The following is a 27,561-nucleotide window of genomic DNA, read 5'->3' on the forward strand; positions in this document are numbered from 1 at the left end:
TTTAGATCTTATCTGTCGGAAAGATATCAGTTTGTCTCTGTGAATGGTTTGTCCTCTGACAAATCAATTGTAAATTTCAGTGTTCCTCAAGGTTCCGTTTTATATATTTTACCTCTTGGGGATGTCATTCGAAAACATAATGTTAAATTTCACTGCTATGCGGACGACACACAGTTGTACATTTCAATGAAACATGGTGAAGCCCCAAAATTGCCCTCGCTAGAAGCCTGTGTTTCAGACATAAAGAAGTGGATGGCTGCAAACTTTCTACTTTTAAACTCGGACAAAACAGAGATGCTTGTTCTAGGTCCCAAGAAACAAAGAGATCTTCTGTTGAATCTGACAATTAATCTGGATGGTTGTACAGTCGTCTCAAATAAAACTGTGAAGGACCTCGGCGTTACTCTGGACCCTGATCTCTCTTTTGAAGAACATATCAAGACTGTTTCAAGGACAGCTTTTTTCCATCTACGTAACATTGCAAAAATCACAAACTTTCTGTCCAAAAATGACGCAGAAAAATTAATCCATGCTTTTGTTACTTCTAGGCTAGACTACTGCAATGCTCTACTTTCCGGCTACCCGGATAAAGCACTAAATAAACTTCAGTTAGTGCTAAATACGGCTGCTAGAATCCTGACTAGAACCAAAAAATTTGATCATATTACTCCAGTGCTAGCCTCCCTACACTGGCTTCCTGTTAAGGCAAGGGCTGATTTCAAGGTTTTACTGCTAACCTACAAAGCATTACATGGGCTTGCTCCTACCTATCTTTCTGATTTGGTCCTGCCGTACATACCTACACGTACGCTACGGTCACAAGACGCAGGCCTCCTAATTGTCCCTAGAATTTCTAAGCAAACGGCTGGAGGTAGGGCTTTCTCCTATAGAGCTCCATTTTTATGGAATGGTCTGCCTACCAATGTGAGAGACGCAGACTCAGTCTCAACCTTTAAGTCTTTACTGAAGACTTATCTCTTCAGTAGGTCCTATGATTAAGTATAGTCTGGCCCAGGAGTGTGAAGGTGAACGGAAAGGCTGGAGCAACGAACCGCCCTTGCTGTCTCTGCCTTGCCGGTTCCCCTCTTTCCACTGGGATTCTCTGCCTCTAACCCTTTTACAGGGGCTGAGTCACTGGCTTACTGGTGTTCTTCCATGCCGTCCATGGGAGGGGTGCGTCACTTGAGTGGGTTGAGTCACTGACGTGGTCTTCCTGTCTGGGTTGGCGCCCCCCTTGGGTTGTGCCATGGCGGAGATCGTTGTGGGCTATACTCGGCCTTGTCTTAGGACGGTAAGTTGGTGGTTGGAGACATCCCTCTAGTGGTGTGGGGGCTGTGCTTTGGCAAAGTGGGTGGGGTTATATCCTGCCTGTTTGGCCCTGTCCGGGGTATCATCGGATGGGGCCACAGTGTCTTCTGATCCCTCCTGTCTCAGCCTCCAGTATTTATGCTGCAGTAGTTTATGTGTCGGGGGGCTAGGGTCAGTCTGTTACATCTGGAGTATTTCTCTTGTCTTATCCGGTGTCCTGTGTGAATTTAAATATGCTCTCTCTAATTCTCTCTTTCTCTCTTTCTGTCTTTCTCTCGGAGGACCTGAGCCCTAGGACCATGCCTCAGGACTACCTGGTATGATGACTCCTTGCTGTCCCCAGTCCACCTGGCCGTGCTGCTGCTCCAGTTTCAACTGTTCTGCCTGCGGCTATGGAACCCTGACCTGTTCACCGGACGTGCTTGTTGCACCCTCGACAACTACTATGATTATTATTATTTGACCATGCTGGTCATTTATGAACATTTTAACATTTTGACCATGTTCTGTTATAATATCCACCCTGCACAGCCAGAAGAGGACTGGCCACCCCTCATAGCCTGGTTCCTCTATAGGTTTCTTCCTAGGTTTTTGGCCTTTCTAGGGAGTTTTTCCTAGGGAATTTTTCCTAGCCACCGTGCTTCTTTCACATGCTTTGCTTGCTGTTTGGGGTTTTAGGCTGGGTTTCTGTACAGCACTTTGAGATATCAGCTGATGTACGAAGGGCTATATAAAAATAAATTTGATTTGATTTTGCAGTGGACAGTGACTAGAGTAGTCCTGTGGACTCACAATGCCTAGTTTAGGGAGAAAGCCTCTCTTGATCGGGGTTCTCTGTGATATGCTAACTCGAGGAATGCTAAAATGGAGGCAGATGCTTGACAAAGATGGATAGATTTGCACCGTCTGTGAAATGTCACGGATTCAGTGGAGGATGTCACCTCAGGATCACTCGGCTGGGTGATAAGCCTGACACATCAGCTTGGGGTGGTTGGTGGTGGCGTGGAGCCGCTCTCTCTCTCTCAACCTATCTGTGTCTCTCTCTCTGTTCCCCCCCTTTCTCACTTTCCCGTGTCTCTCTTTCCATCTTGCTCTATACAGTATCTCTTCGTCTCTGCCGGTCTCTCTCTCTCTCTCTCTCCCCTCTCTCTCTCTCTCTCTCGTTATTGTTCTAGTTCTCTCTCACCACTTCTGTCTCTCTCGCTGTCCCTATCTCTCCCTCATCTGTCTACCCCCCCTCTCTCTCTTACTCCATCTCTCTCTGTTCCTCTTCTTTCTCTCTCTTTCTTCCTGTCACGGCAGACGGATGACAACGACCACCGCCGCAGCCAGACCCTGTGGGACTAAAGATATATATATATTTTTTTTTAATTAATAAAAAAATGGATGAGTTGCAATCTGCTGGAGGAGAGTCAATGCAGGGTTTCAGGTGGTTGCTAATTGACTGTGGTCTTGAAAAAAAGGGACCCTCCCCAAACAAAAAGGTATATTAAACACAACACTTTTTTGAAATAAAACTGCAGCAAATTAAATTCAAGGAGAGTTGAAGTTCTGCACATTAACATTACATTATATATTTTAATATGTTCTGATTGACATCCATCACGTTTGCTTTCAATGCATTAGTGCTGAACCTGAATGACAATTTCTCTGATGATGGAAGAACAAAGCTCAGTCATTTTGCATGGATAATTGTCACGCGACTGTCGCCTAAACCCATTTTTGAAATGTTTTAGTATTTATTGAATATTCGAAACCTACAATATACTTGCAGTGAAGCCGCTCAATAACTACATCCTACCAGTCATCCAACAGATTCCCATTCAGAGGTACACACAGAAGCATCCAGAGTCAATGCCCTGCTCACGGGCATGTTGACCGATCTACCACCAGGCCAAAAATGTGAACCCGAACCCTCCAAGATCCCCCCACAGTTCCCCAATAGCTGTCCCTCAACCATTCAAGACCCCTCCCACAGTCACCCCCCCAGGAAGAAAAAATAAATAAAAAATACAATTAATTCCATTCCCCACCCCCAAGAATCCCCCAGTGCACCAACAACCAAGAAAATGAACTAAAGAGAAAAAAGGAAAATACAGAAGAAAACAGCAAACAACAATGCATATTTTTTTTTTTTATAAAACAAAACAATACATTTAAAACAAGGACATCAAGGACAACTAAAATCATAACAGCAATGCCAACTGTATATGTTTGTGTGCATGTCTGGCACTATTACATGTATATGTGTGTTCTTGAATGTGTTTATTTGAATGAGAGTGTGTGTATATGCATGTGTACAAACACCTGCATGGCATCATGCATGGTTCACCGGACGTGCTTGTTGCACCCTCGACAACTACTATGATTATTATTATTTGACCATGCTGGTCATTTATGAACATTTTAACATTTTGACCATGTTCTGTTATAATATCCACCCTGCACAGCCAGAAGAGGACTGGCCACCCCTCATAGCCTGGTTCCTCTCTAGGTTTCTTCCTAGGTTTTTGGCCTTTCTAGGGAGTTTTTCCTAGGGAGTTTTTCCTAGCCACCGTGCTTCTTTCACATGCTTTGCTTGCTGTTTGGGGTTTTAGGCTGGGTTTCTGTACAGCACTTTGAGAATATCAGCTGATGTACGAAGGGCTATATAAAAATTAAATTTGATTTGATTTGATCAGCCTCAGGCAAACCTGCATTAGTTGTAAAAACACTGCCACTTAGGGTCATTCAAATGTACTTTTTATTATGTTTAATTTTGACTTTTTTTCTTTTTTACTTTTATCTTTGACCATCATTCTATCTCTCACACAGCAACTCCACTCCCACTTGTTTCCAATTCCACATACCAACCCTCAGCTTCCCTCAGCCCATTCCATCTATCTCTGCTGGCCACCCACTTCGGGTTTCTAAGCAACACATATCTTTCAACAATGCTGTGATGTTTAACGTACAATTTCAATCTATCTAATCGAATAGATTGAGAGTTGAAATAAATACTTTTACTAAGAGTATTAGTATATTAGTAATTGACTGACCCGGTCTCTCCAGATCTCCTAACAGTACTATTTCTAGGGTCAATTTTAAATCAATGCTATGCATTTTCAACCATTCCTGAACCTACCTCCTCCCGCTGCCACCCGCCTCCTACATTGTTGGGGCAATGCTGTAATCAATTGGTTGTACTCTTGGATTGAGCAGACCTTTCCGTACAATTCTGATAACTCCATGAAGGACATAACTCTACCATTCCAATTTACAATATAATTTAAGAACAAAATACCCTTTTCAAACATCTTCCCATAAGTACAGGTATTTTATCAACAAGCACATTTGAGTTCAGCCATAATATTTGTTGTAATATTTGTTCTATCTTTTCAGAGGGATGAAATTGAAATTGTAGCCAGCCCTGCAATGCTTGTTTGAAAAAGAGAGATACTTTGAAAAAAGTATCATTTTCAATTAATCGAAAATGAGACATGGCAATCTGCACAAAGGCAAAAAGGCAATTTTTAAACAATGGATGAGCTTTTCTTAGTAATCTACTTGAGAACCATTTATGGTTCAAATTAAACTTTTGAATGAGTGAAGCTTTCAGAGAGAGGTATACTGCTTTTATATTTAATAATCTCAACCCACCCAATTCATATTCATTATATAGCCGGTCCCGTGTGGCTCAGTTGGTAGAGCATGGTGTTTGCAACGCCAGGGTTGTGAGTTGATTCCCACGGGGGACCAGTACGGGGAAGAAAAAAAATGTTTTAATGAAATGTATGCATTCACTACTGTAAGTCGCTCTGGATAAGAGTGTCTGCTAAATGACTAAAATGTAATGTAAATGTATAGATAGGCACGTTTTATTTTGTCCGGTTTAGCGTCCCAGATAAAGCGAAATATTTTTTGCTCACATGATTTGAAAAACGAATCATCAGGAGTAGGCAGTGCCATATGTAAGTGAGTAAACTGAGATATGACTAAGGAGTTAATCAGGGCAATTTTTCCATAAATAGACAGGTATTTACCTCTCCATGGTTGCAGGATCTTGTCTCTTTTTACATGTTTTCTATTGAAATTCATTGTGGAGAGCTTATTTATATATTTTGTGATATGAATACCGAGTGTGTCTACTTCACCATCAGCCCATTTTATAGGTAAACTGCAGGGTAATGTAAAAGTTGTATTTTTTAAGGATCCAATATGTAATATTGTACACTTATCATAATTAGGTTTTAGTCCAGAGAGTACAGAAAAGTTATCTAGCTCTTTAATGAGACATTGCAAGGATCTAGCTTGCAGACTTAATATAAAACTTGAGTCATCGGCATACATGGACACCTTTGTTTTTAAGCCTTGGATTTCTAATCCTCTAATGTTGTTATTGGATCTGATTTTAATAGCTAGCATTTCAATGGCCATAACGAATAGATATGGTGACCTTGGACGCCCTTGTTTAACTCCTCTTGACAATTAAAAAATCTCGGAGAAGTAGCCGTTATTTACTATTTTACACCTGGGGTTGCTATACATTATTTTTTACCCATTTTATAAGAGAATTACCGAAATTGAAAAAATCCAGGCATTTATAAATAAAATCCAGTCTTACTTTATCAAATGCCTTTTCAAAATCCGCTATGAATACCATTCCTGGATTCTTATATGTTTCATGATGTTCTATTAATTCTAGAAGTTGTCGTATATTATCTCCAATGTATCGTCCATGTAAAAAACCTGTCTGATCAGGATGAACAATACCTGATAAAACCCTTTTAATTCTGAGTGCTATGCATTTTGCTAGTATTTTTGCATCACAACATTGAAGTGTAGATAGACTGGGTCTTTATATTTGCCATCTCGGTCTTGTTTTAATAATATAGAAATCAGACCTTCCTGCTGAGTACCTGACAGACTACCATTTCTATAGGAGTAGTTAAAACAATCTAACAAGGGAGCTTTTAGTATATCAAAAAATACTTGATATACCTAAACCCATTTGTTCCCAAATTATTCCCAGACATGCCACTATGCAAATCTTATGCCATTAGTAACCCTAACATGTAATCCATATTACTTAAAAAAAATATACTATGCCTTCCGAAAGTATTCAGACCCCTTGATTTTTTCCACATTTTGTTACATAACAGACTTATTCTAAAAATGATTACAAAAATAAATAATCCTCAACAATCTGCACACAATACCCCATAAGGACAAAGCAAAAAATAGTTGTATTTAATTTTTGCTAAGAATTAAAAATAATATACTGAGCAATCGGAAGAGAAGGGCCTTGGTCAGGGGTCAGGGGGAGAAGAAGGGCCTTGGTCAGGGGGAGAAGGGCCTTGGACAGAGGAACTCTAGAGCTCTGTCAGAGTAACCATCTGATGGTTACTCTGACAGAGCTCTAGAGTTCCTCTGTGGAGATGGGAGAACTTCCAGAAGGACAACCATCTCTGCAGCAATCCACCAATCAGGCATTTATGGTAGAGTGGCCAGACAGAAGCCACTCCTCAGTAGAAGGCACATAACAGCCCACTTGGAGTTTGCCAAAAGGCACCTAAAGGACTCTCAGACCATGAGAAAGAAGGTTCTCTGGTCTGATGAAACCAAGATAGAACTATTTGGCCTGAATGCCAAGCGTCACGTCTGGAGAAAACCTGGCACCATCCCTACGGTGAAGCATGATGGCGGCTGCATCATGCTCTGGGGATGTTTTTCAGTGGGAGAGACTGGAAGACTAGTCAGGATTGAGGGAAAGATGAACGAAGCAAAGCACAGAGAGATCCTTGATGAAAACCTGCTCCAGAGCACTCAGGACCTCAGACTTGGGCGAAGGTTCACTTCCAACAGGACAACGACCCTAAGCACACAGCCAAGACAACGCAGGAGTCGCTTCAGGCCAAGTCTCTGAATGTCCTTGAGCGGCCCAGCCAGAGCCCAGACTTGAACCTGATCGAACATCTCTGGAGAGACCTGAAAATAGTTGTGCAGCAACGCTCCCCATCCAACCTGACAGAGATTGAGTGGATCTGCAGAGAGAAATTGGAGAAACTCACCAAATAGATGTATGCCAAGCTCGTAGCATCATACCCAAGAAGACTCGAGGCTGTAATCGCTGCCGAAGGTGCTTCAACAAAGTACTGAGTAAAGGATCTGAATACTTATGTAAATGTGATATTTCAGTTTTGTATTTTTTATTTGCTAAGATTTCAAAAAATCTATTTTTGGTTTGTCATTATGGGGGTATTGTGTGTTGATTGATGAGAGGGAAAAAACTATTTAATCCATTTTAGAATAAGGCTGTAACGTAACAAAATGTGGATAAAGTCAAAGGGTCTGAATAGTTTCCGAATGCACTGTACGTCCATAACCCGACTCAACTTTAATCTAGTGAAAAAATAAATCTGCTATAATTAAATATGTATAATAAGTTAGAGCTACTGTATTTTCCAATTGTTGACAAATGTAACAGCTAACATATTTTCATATACCACAAGCGTCATGCATTCAATGTATTGAAAATGAAGCCACATATGTAAACTACACCCTTAGAGATTATATTTCAACAATGCAATAGTTTTTTAAGCTGTTGAATAGACTTCCGATAACAAATTTGTCTGTAAAAATACACCTTGTATATTTATGCTTGTGGTCTAGTGATCATTTTGAGAAATCATATGAAACTTATTTTAATCATACTAGACACCTTAATAATGTATAATGTACAACTTGAACTTCTCTAGAGCCTATAAAGTACGACTTTAATTTTTTGTACTATTGTGACTGATAGGATTAAATGGGTTAATGAGGGCAATAAGGCCTACATTTTAGTGTCACCCTCCATAATACCCTTTATAATGCCTTAAGCCTGCAGCATTGACCACATTCTCTATTTGTCAGAGACCAAAGATCCAGTGAGATCTAACGTCTCCAACCACAGAGAGCCTTGTCTCAATGTGTTGGGTCTAGCGCTGGACTGGAGAGGAGAGACCTGGGGATTGGGAGGGTGAGAGGTTTTTCTTTACTCTTAACCTCAGCACTCTGTCAGGGAGACTATGTTCGGGGGAGATGGGGTGAATTTGTGTGGTCAAAGCAGAGAGTCGCACAGGGAGGGATACATAGCTAGCTAGCGCTAGACCGCTACTTGGAGATGACCCGCCGCCTGACCTGCTGTTTGAAGGTACCTGGTTCCCTCCTGAATTCTTTCTTTCTTTGGCAACAGACTTGGTGCTGTAAACCCACCTCTTTACAGAATGCGTTTCTCTCTGCGTGCAGGCCACTTCAGGGAACCAAAGATAATGGCCGTGTCCAAATACCCATAAATGCTTCCTTAATAGTAGGCCATTTGAGTATGCGAAAAAATAAAGTTTAATAGTATGAAACATTTAGAAAATCAAGTATGCTTTAATTGCCCGGATGCCATACTCATTTCAGCAATGAAAACAGTTGATCAGTTAGATATGGGGATGCGCTACCGAAATCAATGAATAGTGGGAAACAAAGCAATCGCGCATGACGCATTCTCAGTATGTGAAAATATAATGTTTTGTATTATGTCATTTTTTTTAAATCGAGCAGTGGTGGAAAAAGTACCCAAAACTCATACTTGAGTAAAAGTAAAGATACCTTAACAGAAAATGACTCAAGTAAAAGTGAAAGTCACCCAGTAAAATACTACTTGAGTAAAAGTCTAAAAGTTTTTGGTTTTAAATATACTTACGTATCAGAAGTAAATGTAGCTAAAATATCCTTAAGTATCAAAAGCAAAAGTAAAAGTATGAATAATTTAAAATTCCTTATATTAAGCAAACCAGACGGCACAGATTTCTTTATTTACGGATAGCCAGGGGCACACTCCAACACTCAGACATAATTTACAAACAAAGCATTTGTGCTTAGTGAGTCCGCCAGATCAGAGGCAGTGGGGATGACCAGGGATGTTCTCTTCATAGTGTGTGAATTTTACAATTTTCTGTCCTGCAAAGCATTCAAAATGCAACGAGTACTTTTGGGTGTCAGGGACAATGCATGGATTAAAAAGTACATCATTTTCTTTAGGAATGTAGTAAAGTAAAATTAAAAGTTGTCAAAAATATAAATAATAAAGCAAAGTACAGATACCACAAAAAACTACTTAAGTAGTAATTTAAAGTATTTTTACTTAAGTACTTTACAGCACTGAAATCGAGTATGGTTTAAATCCCAGAATTCATTTCGGCTCTTCATCTAGTAGAATTCGATGTACACTTTTTCACAATGCATTGGAATAGGTGGGCTGAGAGTGATAGGCCCTAGTTCTCTTCAAGTAGCCAAACAACAAAACTAGGCTAATTCATTGGGAAGCTGCCAAATAGCAAAGCTTCTGCAGTGGTGTTTAAATGTAGGCTAAGTAGTTTTTCTCCTTAATAATCAAGAGTATTGCATTGTAGGCTACATGATTTTTTAAATTATTTTTGTTGTTGTGAATTTCTGCTTTCTCATTGAAAAGTGTGTATTGTTCTCTTGCCCTTTGTCAGAGCTTTTAAACTAAATTCTAAATCATCTTTTGACTTCTGAATGTGTCAGCACCGGGGATTCGGAATGTGGCTACGTTATTGATATCATGTTAATCAGGCCTTTTGATTTGAACATATGGATACAAAACTAAGTAGGTTAGACTACCTATTTAATTATTTAATGTTTGGATCAAGCCTTAGCAGTCATTTTGATCTCTTTCCCAATGATAGTGCTTTAGTTATTAATTATGTCGCTCTCCAGCGTTTCTGAACTTTTGATGCAACCAACTGTCCACGTTTTTCTGTGTAGTAACCTTTAGATTTGAATATTTGAAAAGTGTTAGTGTGTGTACCAGGCTATTTAATGTATATATGTTACAGCACTTCGTTTTCACTAATAAATATGTTGAAATGGAACCAAATGATCTGTTTCTGTCTTCAGTCCCTCTTAAGGATCCGCCCCTTTTTTTCAATTTTTGCCTGAAATGACATACTCAAATCTAACTGCCTGTAGCTCAGGCCCTGAAGCAAGGATATGCATATTTTTGGTACCATTTGAAAGGACACACTTTGAAGTTTGTGGAAATGTGAAAGGAATGTAGGAGAATATAACACAATAGATCTGGTAAAAGATAATACAAAAAAAACGTTATTTAGTATTTTTTGTACCATCATCTTTGAAATGCAAGAGAAAGGCCACAATGTATTATTCCAGCCCAGGTGCAATATATATTTTGGCCACTAGATGGCAGCAGTATCTGTGCAAAGTTTTAGACTGATCCAATGAACCATTGAATATCTGTTCAAAATTTTGTATCAAGACTGCCCAAACATGCCTAATTTGTTTATTAATAACTTTTTATGTTCTAAATTGTGCACTCTCCTCAAACAATATCATGGTATTATTTCACTGTAATAGCTACTGTAAATTGGACAGTGCAGTTAGATTAACAAAAATGTAAGCTTTCTCCCAATATCAGATATGTCTATGTCCTATATATTTTCTTGTTACTTACAACCACTTACAACCTCATTAGCCTACGTTAGCTCAACCTTCCCGTGGAAGGGACACCGATCCCGAATAAGTTTTTAAATAGGATAGATGGGCTATATGGGCTACGGTATAGGCTGAATGTGATAGACTGCCTATAACCAGCCTGAGTAGGCCTATAACACAGTTCCTATTCTATTCAGAGTTTAAATACATTTATCAACTTGAGAATGAGCTATTATCAGGCTGGTTAATGCGATGCATGTCTGTTGAATTTGGAAAAATCCACCCCGACTCAGCCCACCTACACAGCCAGTCAGGAGCCTCCACTGCTTTGCGTCCTTAGCATACTGCATACTTTTTACTTAACGTTACGTGCTAAATAGTATGTGACGATGAGTACATAGCAGTGGAGGCTCCTCAGAGGAAAAAAGGGAGGACCATCCTCACCTAACAACAAAAATAGTGAAACATTAAAAAAGTTATCCTTTTTAGATAAAACTGTATTAAATATATTCATATGTCACCAATTAATTGACTGTTTTGCAATGAAGGTCTACAATAACCTCAACAGCAATGTCTTGGGTAGCACCATGGTGTAGCAGAAGGACAGCTAGCTTCCGTCCTCTAGCTACATTGACTTCAATACAAAACCTAGGAGGCTCTGTAGGCCTTAGCTGCTTCCATAGACATACATGGTAATTATGAACAGGTCCTCCAACCAATCCAAACTTTTGCAGTATGAACTGACATGTTGTCCATCCAATCATAGATTTACGATCAGAGAATGAACCTAGTGAGTTGTATTGGGATTGTCCCACAGAGCATTATGGGGGTTCTACGTTGAAGAACCTCTTTCATTCTCTGGGGTACACGGTGCAAATTAAAAGTGAGGGTCGATCTCTGCCTGCGATCAGTTTGATGAAGAAGGATGAAAAGGTGAGGGCATTCAATACCAACTGGTATCAAAAGTATAACGTTAGCTGGATAACAAGGAGCCTTTCATCAATCTAGCCTGCTTTTTGGAAAGTCTGAGCCTTGGGCGAAAGAGGGGTAGGTACAGTGACCTGGAGAGCATTGATCATTCAGCAGGAAATATATAAATGCCCACATCAGATTCTAGCTTCTGGGAAAAAGCTGCATCGATCATGACGAAGGTCTGCGTATTCAAACTGCGCGACACAACGAGAAAGTTAGAAGAAACAGGGATGTTCTCAAGCGGCTTATCAACATCCCTACGTTTTTGGGCATGCAAGAATTAGCTTTTAGAGGACACTATTAGAGGGAAAGTTCTGCCGACAAGGGAAACTACAATGAGCTCGCAGAGGTAATTGCACGTAACAATGCTTTACTTGCTGAACATATCGAACTTTCGACTGTTCTTCTGGGATGTCGAAATCAATTCCGAGTGATTTTATAGCTTCCATCGCATCATCCATTAAAAGTTAGATTAAAGAGAGAGGTTGACAAGTAGGCTTTCCACTTTCCTCCAGGATATATTTAGCAAAGATGAAAACACAATCACTCCGGACAGACACAAGCAAAAACTCATGATATAAATGTTGCAGCAGCCTAGGCTACACCTTAACATTAGAGATCTAACATGCAGTATGGGATGAAAACTAGACAATTTTTCAGTCTGATCAACTGTAGGCTACTAATAAGAGCAGCTGCATACAGCCTATGTGCGTTGTCCATTTGGTCAGTGTAAATTAATTAGTAACGTTAGGTATTTATAGTCCATGTGTGTGTCAGGAGAAAATGTGAATGTGATCAAATTTGGTTTATATTCAAAATTGGGCTGGCTAGGCTGCCTATACGTTTTCAATCCAAAATTATTAACTGGAATGAATCAATCAACGTAAAAGTGTTGACAGATGTGAGAGAATTTTTTATAAGGCCTGCAGTTGCATAGAACTGCATGATGCAAACATGCATAAAGCAAACTCAGCCCTGTGAATTCTATTGTCTATGAGTTGGTGTCTCTGTGTCTGGTTAGAGGAAATCCCCTTCCTCATCTCGTCTAAATATAATTAATATGAACAAGTATACTGTACACAGTGTACAGTAACTTTACTGCTGGGCGGCAGGGTAGCCTGGTGGTTAGAGTGTTGGGCTAGTTACCGAAAGGTTGCAAGTTTGAATCCCCGCGCTGACAAGGTACCAATCTGTCGTTCTGCCCCTGAACAAGGCAGTTAACCCACTGTCCCTAGGCCGTCATTGAAAATAAGAATTTGTTCTTAACTGACTTTCCTAGTTAAATAAAGTAAAAAAAAAAATAAGGTTGCTGCAGTTTGATAGGGTTTTCATTCCCCCGCAAGGCAAGGAGTTTTCTGCTTTTTTGAACCATGTGAACTGTTTAGGAAAAACTGGTCCCCCTTATAAAACCTTTCAACAACTGATTAATCACTGTCATACCTTATAGGGTCCAGAGTTTTCCTGGTTTGGTTAACAGATAAGGAAAAACTCCGGGCCCCAGGGGGTAAAAATTACCCACCCACTCTGGAACCTATGGTGCCACCAGTTTGCTTGCAGTTGTCAGTTATCGTCAGGTATGTGGATGATCAGGGCTTTATTCAGGAATGTTTCTTGGGCTACTTTGATGTGTAAAGTGGGTGAGATGCCAACTCTGTGTTTAACTTCACAGAGAAACATGTCCAAACCTATGATGGCACAGCTGTAATGGAATGCATCTGCTATTTGTATTTTCAGCTAAGTCCCCTCCGGTTCCCTCATTAAGAGGTGATGACCACTCTACTACCATTGTCAACTCTGTCCTGACATGAACTGAAGCCACGTCTCATGTGCCCGCTCATCCACTGACACATTGAATGTTTCCTCTCCAAGCACTTTGAGTACCCCTATCAATTTTCTCTCATTACTCTATGTAGAGTCAATCACATACACAAACACATTATTACACATCAATGATTTTACTCCTTGCTTGGACTAACTCATTCTAAGCTCTTTGGTCTGATCATCCACATAAAGCTAAAACTGGCGAGTGTAGAGAGTATAGAGATATTGTTATCCACGTCGGCACCAACGATGTTAGGATGAAACAGTCAGAGGTCACCAAGCGCAACATAGCTTCAGAGTGTAAATCAGCTAGAAAGATGTGTCGGCATCGATTAATTGTCTCTGGCCCCCTCCCAGTTAGGGGGAGTGATGAGCTCTACAGCAAAGTCTCACAACTCAATCGCTGGTTGAAAACTGTTTTCTGCCCCTCCCAAAAGATAGAATTTGTAGATAATTGGCCCTCTTTCTGGGACTCACCCACAAACAGGACCAAGCCTGGCCTGTTGAGGAGTGACGGACTCCATCCTAGCTGGAGGGATGCTCTCATCTTATCTACGAACATATACAGGGCTCTAACTCCTCTAGCTCCACAATGAAATAGGGTGCAGGCCAGGCAGCAGGCTGTTAGCCAGCCTGCCAGCTTAGTGGAGTCTGCCACTAGCACAGTCAGCGTAGTCAGCTCAGCTTTCCCCATTGAGACCGTGTCTGTGCCTCGAACTAGATTGGGCAAAATTAAAAACGGCGGTGTTCGCTTTAGCAATCTCACTAGTATAAAGACCTCCTCCATTCCTGCCATTATTGAAAGAGATTGTGATACCTCACATCTCAAAATTGGGTTACTTAATGTTAGATCCCTCACTTCCAAGGCAGTTATAGTCAATGAACTAATCACTGATAATAATCTTGATGTGATTGGCCTGACTGAAACATGGCTTAAGCCTGATGAATTTACTGTGTTAAATGAGGCCTCACCCCTGGTTACACTAGTGACCATACCCCCCGTGCATCCGGCAAAGGCGGAGGTGTTGCTAACATTTACGATAGCAAATTTCAATTTACAAACAAAAAAAACAATGACGTTTTCGTCTTTTGAGCTTCTAGTCATGAAATCTATGCAGCCTACTCACTCACTTTTTATAGCTACTGTTTACAGGCCTCCTGGGCCATATGCAGTGTTCCTCACTGAGTTCCCTGAATTCCTATCGGATCTTGTAGTCATAGCAGATAATATTCTAATTTTTTGGTGACTTTAACATTCACATGGAAAAGTCCACAGACCCACTCCAAAAGGCTTTCGGAGCCATCATCGACTCAGTAGGTTTTGTCCAACATGTCTCTGGACCTACTCACTGCCACAGTCATACTCTGGACCTAGTTTTGTCCCACGGAATAAATGTTGTGGATCTTAATGTTTTTCCTCATAATCCTGGATTATCGGACCACCATTTTATTGCGTTTGCAATCGCAACAAATAATCTGCTCAGACCCCAACCAAGGAGCATTAAAAGTCGTGCTATAAATTCTCAGACAACCCAAAGATTCCTTGATGCCCTTCCAGACTCCCTCTGCCTACCCAAGGACGTCAGAGGACAAAAATCAGTTAACCACCTAACCGAGGAACTCAATTTAACCTTGCGCAATGCCCTAGATGCAGTTGCACCCCTAAAAATGTAAAACATCTGTCATAAGAAACTAGCTCCCTGGTATACAGAAAATTCACGAGCTCTGAAGCAAGCTTCCAGAAAATTGGAACGGAAATGGCGCCACACCAAACTGGAAGTCTTCCGACTAGCTTGGAAAGACAGTACCGTGCAGTATCGAAGAGCCCTCACTGCTGCTCGATCATCCTATTTTTCCAACTTAATTGAGGAAAATAAGAACAATCCGAAATTTCTTTTTGATACTGTCGCAAAGCTAACTAAAAAGCAGCCTTCGCAAATGGAGGATGGCTTTCACTTCAGCAGTAATACATTTATGAACTTCTTTGAGGAAAAGATCATGATCATTAGAAAGCAAATTACAGACTCCTCTTTAAATCTGGGTATTCCTCCAAAGCTCCATTGTCCTGAGTCTACACAACTCTGCCAGGACCTAGGATCAAGGGAGATACTGAAGTGTTTTAGTACTATATCTCTTGACACAATGATGAAAATAATCATGGCCTCCAAACCCTCAAGCTGCATACTGGACCCTATTCCAACTAAACTACTGAAAGAGCTGCTTCCAGTGCTTGGCACTCCTATGTTGAACATAATAAACGGCTCTCTATCCACCGGATGTGTACCAAGCTCACTAAAAGTGGCAGTAATAAAGCCTCTCTTGAAAAAGCCGAATCTTGACCCAGAAATTATAAAAAACTATCGGCCTATATCAAATCTTCCATTCCTCTCAAAAATTTTAGAAAAAACTGTTGCACAGCAACTCACTGCCTTCCTGAAGACAAACAATGTATACGAAACGCTTCAGTCTGGTTTTAGACCCCATCATAGCACTGAGACTGCACTTGTGAAGGTGGTAAATGACCTTTTAATGACGTCAGACCGAGGCTCTGCATCTGTCCTCGTGCTCCTAGATCTTAGTGCCGCTTTTGATACCATCGATCACCACATTCTTTTGGAGAGATTGGAAACCCAAATTGGTCTACATGGACAAGTTCTGGCCTGGTTTAGATCTTATCTGTCGGAAAGATATCAGTTTGTCTCTGTGAATGGTTTGTCCTCTGACAAATCAATTGTAAATTTCGGTGTTCCTCAAGGTTCCGTTTTAGGACCACAATTGTTTTCACTATATATTTTACCTCTTGGGGATGTCATTCGAAAACATAATGTTAAATTTCACTGCTATGCGGACGACACACAGCTGTACATTTCAATGAAACATGGTGAAGCCCCAAAATTGCCCTCGCTAGAAGCCTGTGTTTCAGACATAAAGAAGTGGATGGCTGCAAACTTTCTACTTTTAAACTCGGACAAAACAGAGATGCTTGTTCTAGGTCTCAAGAAACAAAGAGATCTTCTGTTGAATCTGACAATTAATCTGGATGGTTGTACAGTCGTCTCAAATAAAACTGTGAAGGACCTCGGCGTTACTCTGGACCCTGATCTCTCTTTTGAAGAACATATCAAGACTGTTTCAAGGACAGCTTTTTTCCATCTACGTAACATTGCAAAAATCAGAAACTTTCTGTCCAAAAATGACGCAGAAAAATGTATCCATGCTTTTGTTACTTCTAGGCTAGACTACTGCAATGCTCTACTTTCCGGCTACCCGGATAAAGCACTAAACAAACTTCAGTTAGTGCTAAATACGGCTGCTAGAATCCTGACTAGAACCCAAAAATTTGATCATATTACTCCAGTGCTAGCCTCCCTACACTGGCTTCCTGTTAAGGCAAGGGCTGATTTCAAGGTTTTACTGCTAACCTACAAAGCATTACATGGGCTTGCTCCTACCTATCTTTCCGATTTGGTCCTGCTGTACATACCTACACGTACGCTACGGTCACAAGACGCAGGCCTCCTAATTGTCCCTAGAATTTCTAAGCAAACGGCTGGAGGTAGGGCTTTCTCCTATAGAGCTCCATATTTATGGAATGGTCTGCCTACCAATGTGAGAGACGCAGACTCAGTCTCAACCTTTAAGTCTTTACTGAAGACTTATCTCTTCAGTAGGTCCTATGATTAAGTATAGTCTGGCCCAGGAGTGTGAAGGTGAACGGAAAGGCTGGAGCAACGAACCGCCCTTGCTGTCTCTGCCTTGCCGGTTCCCCTCTTTCCACTGGGATTCTCTGCCTCTAACCCTTTTACAGGGGCTGAGTCACTGGCTTACTGGTGTTCTTCCATGCCGTCCATGGGATGGGTGCGTCACTTGAGTGGGTTGAGTCACTGACGTGGTCTTCCTGTCTGGGTTGGCGCCCCCCCTTGGGTTGTGCCATGGCGGAGATCGTTGTGGGCTATACTCGGCCTTGTCTTAGGACGGTAAGTTGGTGGTTGGAGACATCCCTCTAGTGGTGTGGGGGCTGTGCTTTGGCAAAGTGGGTGGGGTTATATCCTGCCTGTTTGGCCCTGTCCGGGGTATCATCGGATGGGGCCACAGTGTCTTCTGATCCCTCCTGTCTCAGCCTCCAGTATTTATGCTGCAGTAGTTTATGTGTCGGGGGGCTAGGGTCAGTCTGTTACATCTGGAGTATTTCTCTTGTCTTATCCGGTGTCCTGTGTGAATTTAAATATGCTCTCTCTAATTCTCTCTTTCTCTCTTTCTGTCTTTCTCTCGGAGGACCTGAGCCCTAGGACCATGCCTCAGGACTACCTGGTATGATGACTCCTTGCTGTCCCCAGTCCACCTGGCCGTGCTGCTGCTCCAGTTTCAACTGTTCTGCCTGCGGCTATGGAACCCTGACCTGTTCACCGGACGTGCTTGTTGCACCCTCGACAACTACTATGATTATTATTATTTGACCATGCTGGTCATTTATGAACATTTTAACATCTTGACCATGTTCTGTTATAATATCCACCCTGCACAGCCAGAAGAGGACTGGCCACCCCTCATAGCCTGGTTCCTCTCTAGGTTTCTTCCTAGGTTTTTGGCCTTTCTAGGGAGTTTTTCCTAGGGAGTTTTTCCTAGCCACCGTGCTTCTTTCACATGCATTGCTTGCTGTTTGGGGGTTTAGGCTGGGTTTCTGTACAGCACTTTGAGATATCAGCTGATGTACGAAGGGCTATATAAATACATTTGATTTGATTTGATTTTTGGTCTAACTGTGTAGTGTATTATTGTTTTTTTGTCTTCCCAGACAAATCCTGTCCTGCACTGAAGTCAAGCCTCTGAACACCTCAACGCATGCCTCATACCCTCATTCAATCACTGCTGTGATCCCTTCCCAACACTGTGTAAGTAGCCTTCTCATTCCCATTGCCCATAATATTGTACTATAAATGTATTTATTAAATGCTTTAGGTTAAAATAATTACTCTTTGATGATTTTTGAAACACACTTTGACATCTCGTGGGTCTCCCATCCTCTTCAATTTTTCAAGTCACCAGCCTCCACTGGTACATAGTATGATGTTTAAGTATGTAGTACGCTAGTTTAGTATTTGAACACGGCCAATGTCTTGCTTTTGCTTTTTTCTGTGTGTAGGCCATTTTAGGGACTAAATAACAGTGTATGATGTATTGTTGCTATTGCCTTTTGTTGATCCGTGGTCCCTCCTTCCGTTTCTTCACCTCTGGGAAAGACAGGTCATTTCTCATGCTGAATGAATGCCACTGTCTTTGATTCCAATCCTGTTGGATTGCAAAGGATAAACACTGAAGGCCTGACAGAAGACGAATCATCAGGATACTCACAGGTTCCTGTGTAACTAATCGCACAGGGGCGGGGGGATTGAGATGGAGATGCACTTCTTCCTTGTGCACTTCTTCCTTGTGTTTTTGAAGCAGGACCAGGAAACCCTCAGAGCTCGGACACCAGAATGATAAAATGCAGAGGCTGAGAGGCAAGCTATTAATAGACTCCAGCACCTGAAACTGCCACACTGATCCCTGTCCCACAGCCCTGTGTCAACATCAGTAACACAAAAGTACTGTACTGTATGTGAGACCTGTGAAGTGCTGGTGAAGGTTTTCATGTATCGGTTACTGTATCATGCAAGTCTTGCTAATTCTATTGATGATGATGTATTATACAACAATATGTGTCACATAAGCCTACACATTGGGGATCATGAATAAAATGCTAATTGTAAACATTTTGTAGATCAGCCAGCAGTAAAGTTACTGTAAACTGTGTGTACAAAACATTAAGAACACCTGCTCTTTCCATGGCAGATTAATCAGGTGAATCCAGGTGAAAGCTATGATCCATTATTCATGTCACTTGTTAAACCCACTTCAATCAGTGTAGATGAAGGGGAGGAGACAAGTTAAAGAAGGATTTTTAAGCCTTGAAACATTTGAGACATGGATGTGTGCCATTCTGCGGGGGGAATGGGCAAGACAAAATATTTATTTTTGTTCCCTTTTTTCTCCCCAATTTCAGGGAATCCAATTGGTAGTTACAGTCTTGTCTCATCGCTGCAACTCCCGTACGGACTCGGGAGAGACAAAGGTCGAGAGCCATGCGTCCTCCGAAACACAACCCAACCCAGCCGCACTGCTTGTTGACACAATGCCCACTTAACCCGGAAGCCAGCCACACCAATATGTCAGAGGAAACACTTGACGACTGTGTCAGCGTGCACTGCGCCCGGCCCGCCACAGGAGTCACTAGTGCGCGGTGGGATAAGGACATCCCTGCCGGCCAAACCCTCCCCTAACCCGGACGATGCTGGGTCAATTGCGTGCCGCCTCATGGGTCTCCTGGTCGCGGCCGGCTGTGACAGAGCCTGGACTCAAACCCAGAATCTCTAGTGGCACAGCTAGCACTGCGATGCAGTGCCTTAGACCACTGAGCCACTCGGGAGGCCCGGGCAAGACAAAATATTTAAGTGCCTTTGAATGGGGTATGGTAGTAGGTGCCAGGGACACTGGTTTGTGTCAAGAACTGCAATGCTGCTGGGTTTTTCATTCCCCCGACGAATGCCCCGACGAATTTAGGCTGTTCTAAGTGAAAAATAAGGGGGGGGGGGGGGGCTCAATATTATAAAGGTGTTCTTAATGTATGTCAGAGAGAAAAGTCAGTGCCGTGCCGATAGATACTAACACTTTCACAAATGATCATTTATTACCCCACACTCTTTTTAAAGTGGAAAATGGCAGCCTCTCTTTGTCAAATGTAACAAGGGAATAGCTTTCAGGTGCTTACATCACTATAACTAATCTCCCTGACCTTTAGAGCAGGATTTAGGGCACTTTTGTCCTTGCTCAGGTGCATGTTGGTGTCCATTAGCATTTTGTTCAAATCATTAAAAAGTATAAAGAAAAGTAAGGGTAGTCTTAATAATAAACATACACAGTTGTAGAACTAAGATATTATGGTAAGGCTAGCCTTACTAAGACATACGCAGTTCTAGAACTAAGGTATTTTATTTCACCTTTATTTAACCAGGTAGGCTAGTTGAGAACAAGTTCTCATTTGCAACTGCGACCTGGCCAAGATAAAGCAAAGCACTTCAACACACAACAACACAGAGCTACACATGGAATAAACAAACATACAATCAATAATACAGTAGAAAAATCTATACACAGCATGTGCAAATGAGGTAGGATAAGAGAGGTAATAAATAGGCCATGGTGGCAAAGTAATTACAATATAGCAGTTAAACACTGGAATGGTAGGATGTGCTGAAGATAAATGTGCAAGTTGAGATACTGGGGTGCAAAGGAGCAAAATAAATAAATACAGTATGGGGATGAGGTAGATTGGATGGGCTATTTACAGATGAGCTATGTACAGGTGCAGTGATCTGTGAGCTGCTCTGACAGCTGGTGCTTAAAGCTAGTGAGGGAGGTAAGAGTCTCCAGCTTCAGAGAATTTGCAGTTTGTTCCAGTCATTGGCAGCAGAGAACTGGAAGGAGAGGCGGCCAAAGGAAGAATTGGCTTTGGGGGTGACCAGTGAGATATACCTGCTGGAGCGCGTGCTGCTATGGTGACCAGTGAGCTGAGATAAGGCGGGGCTTTACCTAGCAGAGACTTGTAGATGACCTGGAGCCAGTGGGTTTGGCGACAAGTATGAAGCGAGGGCCAGCCAACGAGATCATACAGGTCGCAGTGGTGGGTAGTATATGGGGCTTTGGTGACAAAACGGATGGCACTGTGTTAGACTGCATCCAATTTGTTGAGTAGAGTTGGAGGCTAATTTGTAAATGACATCGCCGAAGTCGAAGATCGGTAGGATGGTCAGTTTTACAAGGGTATGTTTGGAAGCATGAGTGAAGGATGCTTTGTTGCGAAATAGGAAGCCGATTCTAGATTTAATTTTGGATTGGAGATGTTTAATGTGAGTCTGGAAGGAGAGTTTACAGTCTAACCAGACACCTAGGTATTTGTAGTTGTCCACATATTCTAAGTCAGAACCGTCCAGAATAGTGATGCTGGACGGGCGGGCAGGTGCGGGCAGTGATCGGTTGAAGAGCATGCATTTAGTTTTACTTGCATTTAAGAGCAGTTGGAGGCCACAGAAGGAGAGTTGTATGGCATTGAAGCTCATCTGGAGGTTAGTTAACACAGTGTCGAATGAAGGGCCAGAGTTATACAGAATGGTGTCGTCTGCGTAGAGGTGGATCAAAGAGTCACCAGCAGCGAGAGCGACATCATTGATGTATACAGAGAAGAGAGTCAGCCTGAGAATTGAACCCTGTGGCACCCCCATAGAGACTGCCAGAGGTCCGGACAACAGGCCCTTCGATTTGACATACTGAACTCTATCTGAGAAGTAGTTGGTGAACCAAGTGAGGCAATCATTTGAGAAACCAAGGCTGTTGAGTCTGCCAATGAGAATGTGGTGATTGACTGAGTCGAAAGCCTTAGCCAGGTCGATGAATACGGCTGCACAGTGATGTCTCTTACCGATGGCAGTTATGATATCGTTTAGGAGCGTGGCTGAGGTGCACCCATGACCAGCTCTGAAACCAGATTGCATAGCGTAGAAGGTACGGTGAGATTCGAAATGGTCAGTAATCTGTTTGTTAACTTAGAAAGGCAGGGTAGAATAGATATAGGTCTGTGGCAGTTTGGGTCTAGAGTGTCTCCCCCTTTGAAGAGGGGGATGACCGCGGCGGCTTTCTATTCTTTGGGGATTCAGACACGGCTAAGACATCCGGGTTGGCAGAATGTGCTAAAGCAGTGGATAAAGCAAACTTAGGGGGTAGGCTTCTAATGTTAACATGCATGAAACCAAGGCTTTTATGGTTACAGAAGTCAACAAATGAGAGCACCTGGGGAGTAGGAGTGGAGCTAGGCACTGCAGGTCCTGGATTAACCTCTAAATCACCAGAGGAACAGAGGAGAAGTAGGACAAGGGTACATCTAAAAGCTATAAGAACTGGCCGTCTAGCACATTCGGGAACAGAGAGTAAAGGGAGCAGGTTTCTGGGCACGATAGCGGGGTTACGGGGTTCCATGCCCCGTACCGGCAGTAGGAGGGGTCCGGATATTGTAGCCGAGGAGTGGGCTTCAGGAGTAGCCCAGGAGCCCTAGCCGGGAGATGGGTTGCAGTTAGCTAGCTGCCATGATCCAGATGAAAGGTTTCAGAGTTTGCAGTAGGAATCCGGGGATATGGAGAGAAAATAGGTCCGGTATGCTCTGGTTTGAAACGCGTTGTACGAACTGGCGAGAGCTTTCTGAGGTAAAGGTTAGCTGACTGATAGCTGGTAGCTAGTTAGCTAGCTATCTTCAGTTGAGGTATTCCAGTTCAGAGGTAAATAGAAATACTTTAGAAAAAAAACAGATCCACAACACATTGGGTGAGGCTGGTTGCAGGAGCGTATTTTGAAGTTGTGGTTTAGGAAAAATATAAAAAATGCGAAGAAAAATATATAAAAAGATATATACATGGGACGAGACAAAGACAAAGACGTCTGACTGCTACGCCATCTTGGAATTTAGACGATAAGGGTAGTCTTACTAAGACATACACTGCATAAATTGCCTACATTACTACAAATACTAATAGCTAATTATGGAAAATAAGATAAACAGGATTTTTAAAGTGCATATAAACAGCAAGAAAAGAAATGTCCCTTTTTCAGGACACTGTCTTTCAAAAATAATTTGTAAAAAAAACACGGTTTCCCATACTTGTTCAATGAACCATAAACAATTAATGAACATGCACCTGTGGAACGGTCGTTAAGAAACTAACAGCTTACAGACGGTAAGCAATTATGGTCCCAGTTATGAAAACTTAGGACACTAAAGAGGCCTTTCTACTGGCTCTGAAAAACACCAATGAAAGATGCCCAGGGTCCCTGCTCATCTGCGTGAACGTGCCTTAGGCATGCTGCAAGGAGGCATGAGGACTGCAGATGTGGCAGGGCAATAAATTGCGATGTCCGTACTGTGAGACGCCTAAGACAGTGCTACAGGGAGACAGGATGGACAGCTGATCGTCCTCGCAGTAGCAGACCACGTGTAACAACACCTGCACAGGATTGGTACATCCGAACATCACACCAGCGAGACAGGTACAGTAAACATGACTACCTCGTTTCTGTACCCCACACAAAAATGATCTGTAAGGTCCCTCAGTCGAGTAGTGAATTTCAAACACAGATTCAACCACAAAGACCAGGGAGGTTTTCCAATGCCTCACAATGAAGGGCACCTAGATGGGGGGAGGGGGAAAAGCAGACACTGAACATACCTTTGAGCATGGAGAAGTTATCAATTACACTTTTATTTGTATATCAATACACCCAGTCACTAAAAAGATACAGCTGTCCTTCCTAAGGAAACAGCTCAGGAATTTCACCATGAGGCCAATGGTGACTTAAAAACAGTTACAAAGTTTAATGGCTGTGATAGGAGAAAACTGAGGATGGATTAACAACATTGTAGTTACTCAACAATACTAACTTAATTGACAGAGTGAAAAGAAGGAAGTCTGTAGACAATACATTTTTTCCAAAACATGCATCCTGTTTGCAACAAGGCACTAAAGTAATACTGCCACAAATGTGGCTAAGCAATTCACGTTTTGTCCTGAATACAAAGTTTTATGTTTGGGGCAAATCCAATACAAGACCTTACTGAGCACCACCCTCCATATTTTCAAGCATAGTGGTTGCTGCATCATGTTATGGGTATGCTTGTAATCGTTAGGACTGCGGAGTTTTATCAGGATAAAAAATACATGTAATAGAGCTAAGCACAGGCAAAATCCTAGAGTAAAACCTGGTTCAGTCTGCTTTCCACCAGACAATGGGAGATTAATACGAGGCCAAATCTACACTGGCGTTGCTTACCAAGAATGTCTCCTGGTCTGACAAACAGCTCTGTAGTTCTGTCACTTTCCACCACAGATGTGGAAGGCGGATGTGGTGGATTGAGACGGAGCCCAGGTACGGGTGTGTCTATAGACTCTAAAAGGATTAGCAGACTGATAGCCTGGAGATTTAAGCAGTTTTTCAGTCTTTCTGTCCAAGCTTTGATGCACCTGTACTGTCTCCGCCTTCTTCATGGTAGCAGGGTGAACAGGCCGTGGCTCGGGTTGCAGAGGTCCTTGATTATCTTCTTGGCCTTCCTGTGACACCATTGCAGTAGATGTCCTGGAGGGCAGACAGTGTGCCCCCGGTGATGTGTTTGGCGGACAGCACTACCCTCTGGAGAGCCCTGCGGTTGTGGATGGTGCACTTGCCGTACCAGGCGGTGATACAGTCCGACAGAATGCTCTCAATGGTGCAGCTGTAGAATTTTGTGAGTGTCTTAAGGGCTAAGATGAATTTCTTCAGGCTGAGGTTGAAGAGGCGCTATTGTGCCTTCTTCACCACATTGTCTGTGTGAATGGACCATTTCAGGCTGTCAGTTACAGTTGAAGTCGGAAGTTTACAGACACTTAGGTTGGAGTCATTAAAACTCTTTTTAAACCACTCCACAAATGTCTTGTTAACAAACTATAGTTTTGGCAAGTCGGTTAGGACATCTACTTTGTGCATGACACAATTCAGAAGTTTACGTACACCAAGTTGACTGTGCCTTTAAACAGCTTGGAAAATTCCAGAAAATGACATGTCATGGCTTTAGAAGCTTCTGATAGGCTAATTGACATCATTTGAGTCAGTTGGAGGTGTACCTGTGGATGTATTTCGATGCCTGCCTTCAAACTCAGTGCCTCTTTGCTTGACGTCATGGGAAAATCAAAAGAAATCAGCCAAGACCTCAGAAAAAATTGTAGTCCTCCACAAGTCTGGCTCATTCTTGGGAGCAATTTCCAAACACATGAAGGTACCACGTTCATCTGTACAAACAATAGTATGCAAGTATAAACACCATGGGACCACGCAGCCGCTCAGGAAGGAGAGGTGTTCTGTCTCCTAGAGATGAACGTACTTTGGTGCTAAAAGTGCAAATCAATCCCAGAACAACAGCAAAGGACCTTGTGAAGATGCTGGAGGAAACAGGTCCAAAATTATCTATATCCACAGTAAAACAGGACCCATATCGACATAAACTGAAAGGCTGCTCAGCAAGGATGAAGAAGCCACTGCTCCAAAACCACCATAAAAAAGCCAGACTACGGTTTACAACTGCACATGGGGACAAAGATCGTACTTTTTGGAGAAAAGTCCTCTGGTCTGAAACAAAAATAGAACTGTTTGGCCATAATGGCCATCGTTATGTTTGGAGGAAAAAGGGCGTGGCTTGCAAGCCGAAGAACACCATCCCAACCATGAAGCACAGGGGTGGTAGCATCATGTTGTGGGCGTGCTTTGCTGCAGGAGGGACTGGTGCACTTCACAAAATAGATTGAGGGAGGAAAATTATGTGGATATATTGAAGCAACATCTCAAGACATCAGTCAGGAAGTTAAAGCTTGGTCGCAAATGGGTCTTCCAAATGGACAATGACCCCAAGCATACTTCCAAAGTTGTGCAAAATGGCTTAAGGACAACAAAGTCAAGGTATTGGAGTGGCCATCACAAAGCCCTGACCTCAATCCAATAGAAAATATGTGGGCAGAACTGAAAAAGCGTGTGTGAGCAAGGAGGCCTACAAACCTGATTCAGTTACACCAGCTCAGTCAGGAGGAATGGGCCAAAATTCACCCAACTTATTGTGGGAAGCTTGTGGAAGGCTACCTAAAATGATGTCAGGAATTGTGAAAAACTGATTTTAAATGTATTTGGCTAAGGTGTATGTAAACTTCCGACTTCAACTGTATGTGCACACTGAGGAACTTGAAGCTTTTCACCCTCTCCACTGCGGCCCCGTCGATGTGGTTGGGGGTGTGCTCTCTCTGCTGTCTCCTGAAGTCCACGATCAGCTCCTTTGTTTTGTTGTCGTTGAGGGAGATTTTTTTTCCTTGCAACACTCTGCAAGGGCCCTTACCTTCTCCCTGTAGGCTGTCTCATCGCTGTTGGTATTCAGGCCTACCACTGTTGTGTCGTCAGCAAACTTGATGATTGAGTTGGCCACGCAGTCATGGGTGAACAGGGAGTACAGGAGAGGGCTGAGCATGCACCCTTGTCGGGCCCCCGTGTTGAGGATCAGCGTGGCAGAGGTGTTGTTGCCTACCTTCCCCACCCCTCCCTTCACAGAACAGCGCAAACTGGCTCTAACCAGTATAGAAAGAGGAGTGGGAGGCCCCGGTGCACAACTGAGGAAGTGGACAAGTGTATTAGAGTGTCTAGTTTGAGAAAAAGACACCTCACAAGTCCTCAACTGGCAGCTTCATTAAATAGTAACGTCAAAACAGCAGTCTCAAAGTCAACAGTGAAGAGGCGACTCCGGGATGCTGGCCTTCTAGGCAGTTGCAAAGAAAAAGCCATATCTCAGACTGGCCAATGAAAAGAAAAGATTAAGATGGGCAAAAGAACACAGACACTGGACAGAGGAACTCTACCTACAAGGCCAGCATCCCGGAGTCGCCTCTTCACTGATGACATTGAGACTGCTGTTTTGCGGGTAGTATTTAATGAAGCTGCCAGTCGAGGACTTGTGAGGTGTCATTTTCTCAAACTAGACACTCTAATGTACTTGTCCTCTTGCTCAGTTGTGCACCGGGGCCTCCCACTCCTCTTTCTATTATGGTTAGAGCCAGTTTGCGCTGTTCTGTGAAGGGAGTAGTACACAGCGTTCTACAAGATCTTCAGTTTCTTGGCAATTTCTCGCATGGAATAGCCTTCATTTCTCAGAACAAGAATAGACTGACGAGTTTCAGAAGAAAGTTCTTTGTTTCTGGCCATTTTGAGCCTGTAATCGAACCCACAAACGCTGATGCTCCAGATACTCAACTTGTCTAAAGAAGGCCAGATGTATTGCTTCTTTAATCAGAACAACAGTTTTCAGCTGTGCTAACATAATTGCAA

The sequence above is a fragment of the Salmo salar genome, chromosome ssa15 (genome assembly GCF_905237065.1).
Source record: "Salmo salar chromosome ssa15, Ssal_v3.1, whole genome shotgun sequence".
In the NCBI taxonomy this organism is placed as follows: Eukaryota; Metazoa; Chordata; class Actinopteri; order Salmoniformes; family Salmonidae; genus Salmo; species Salmo salar.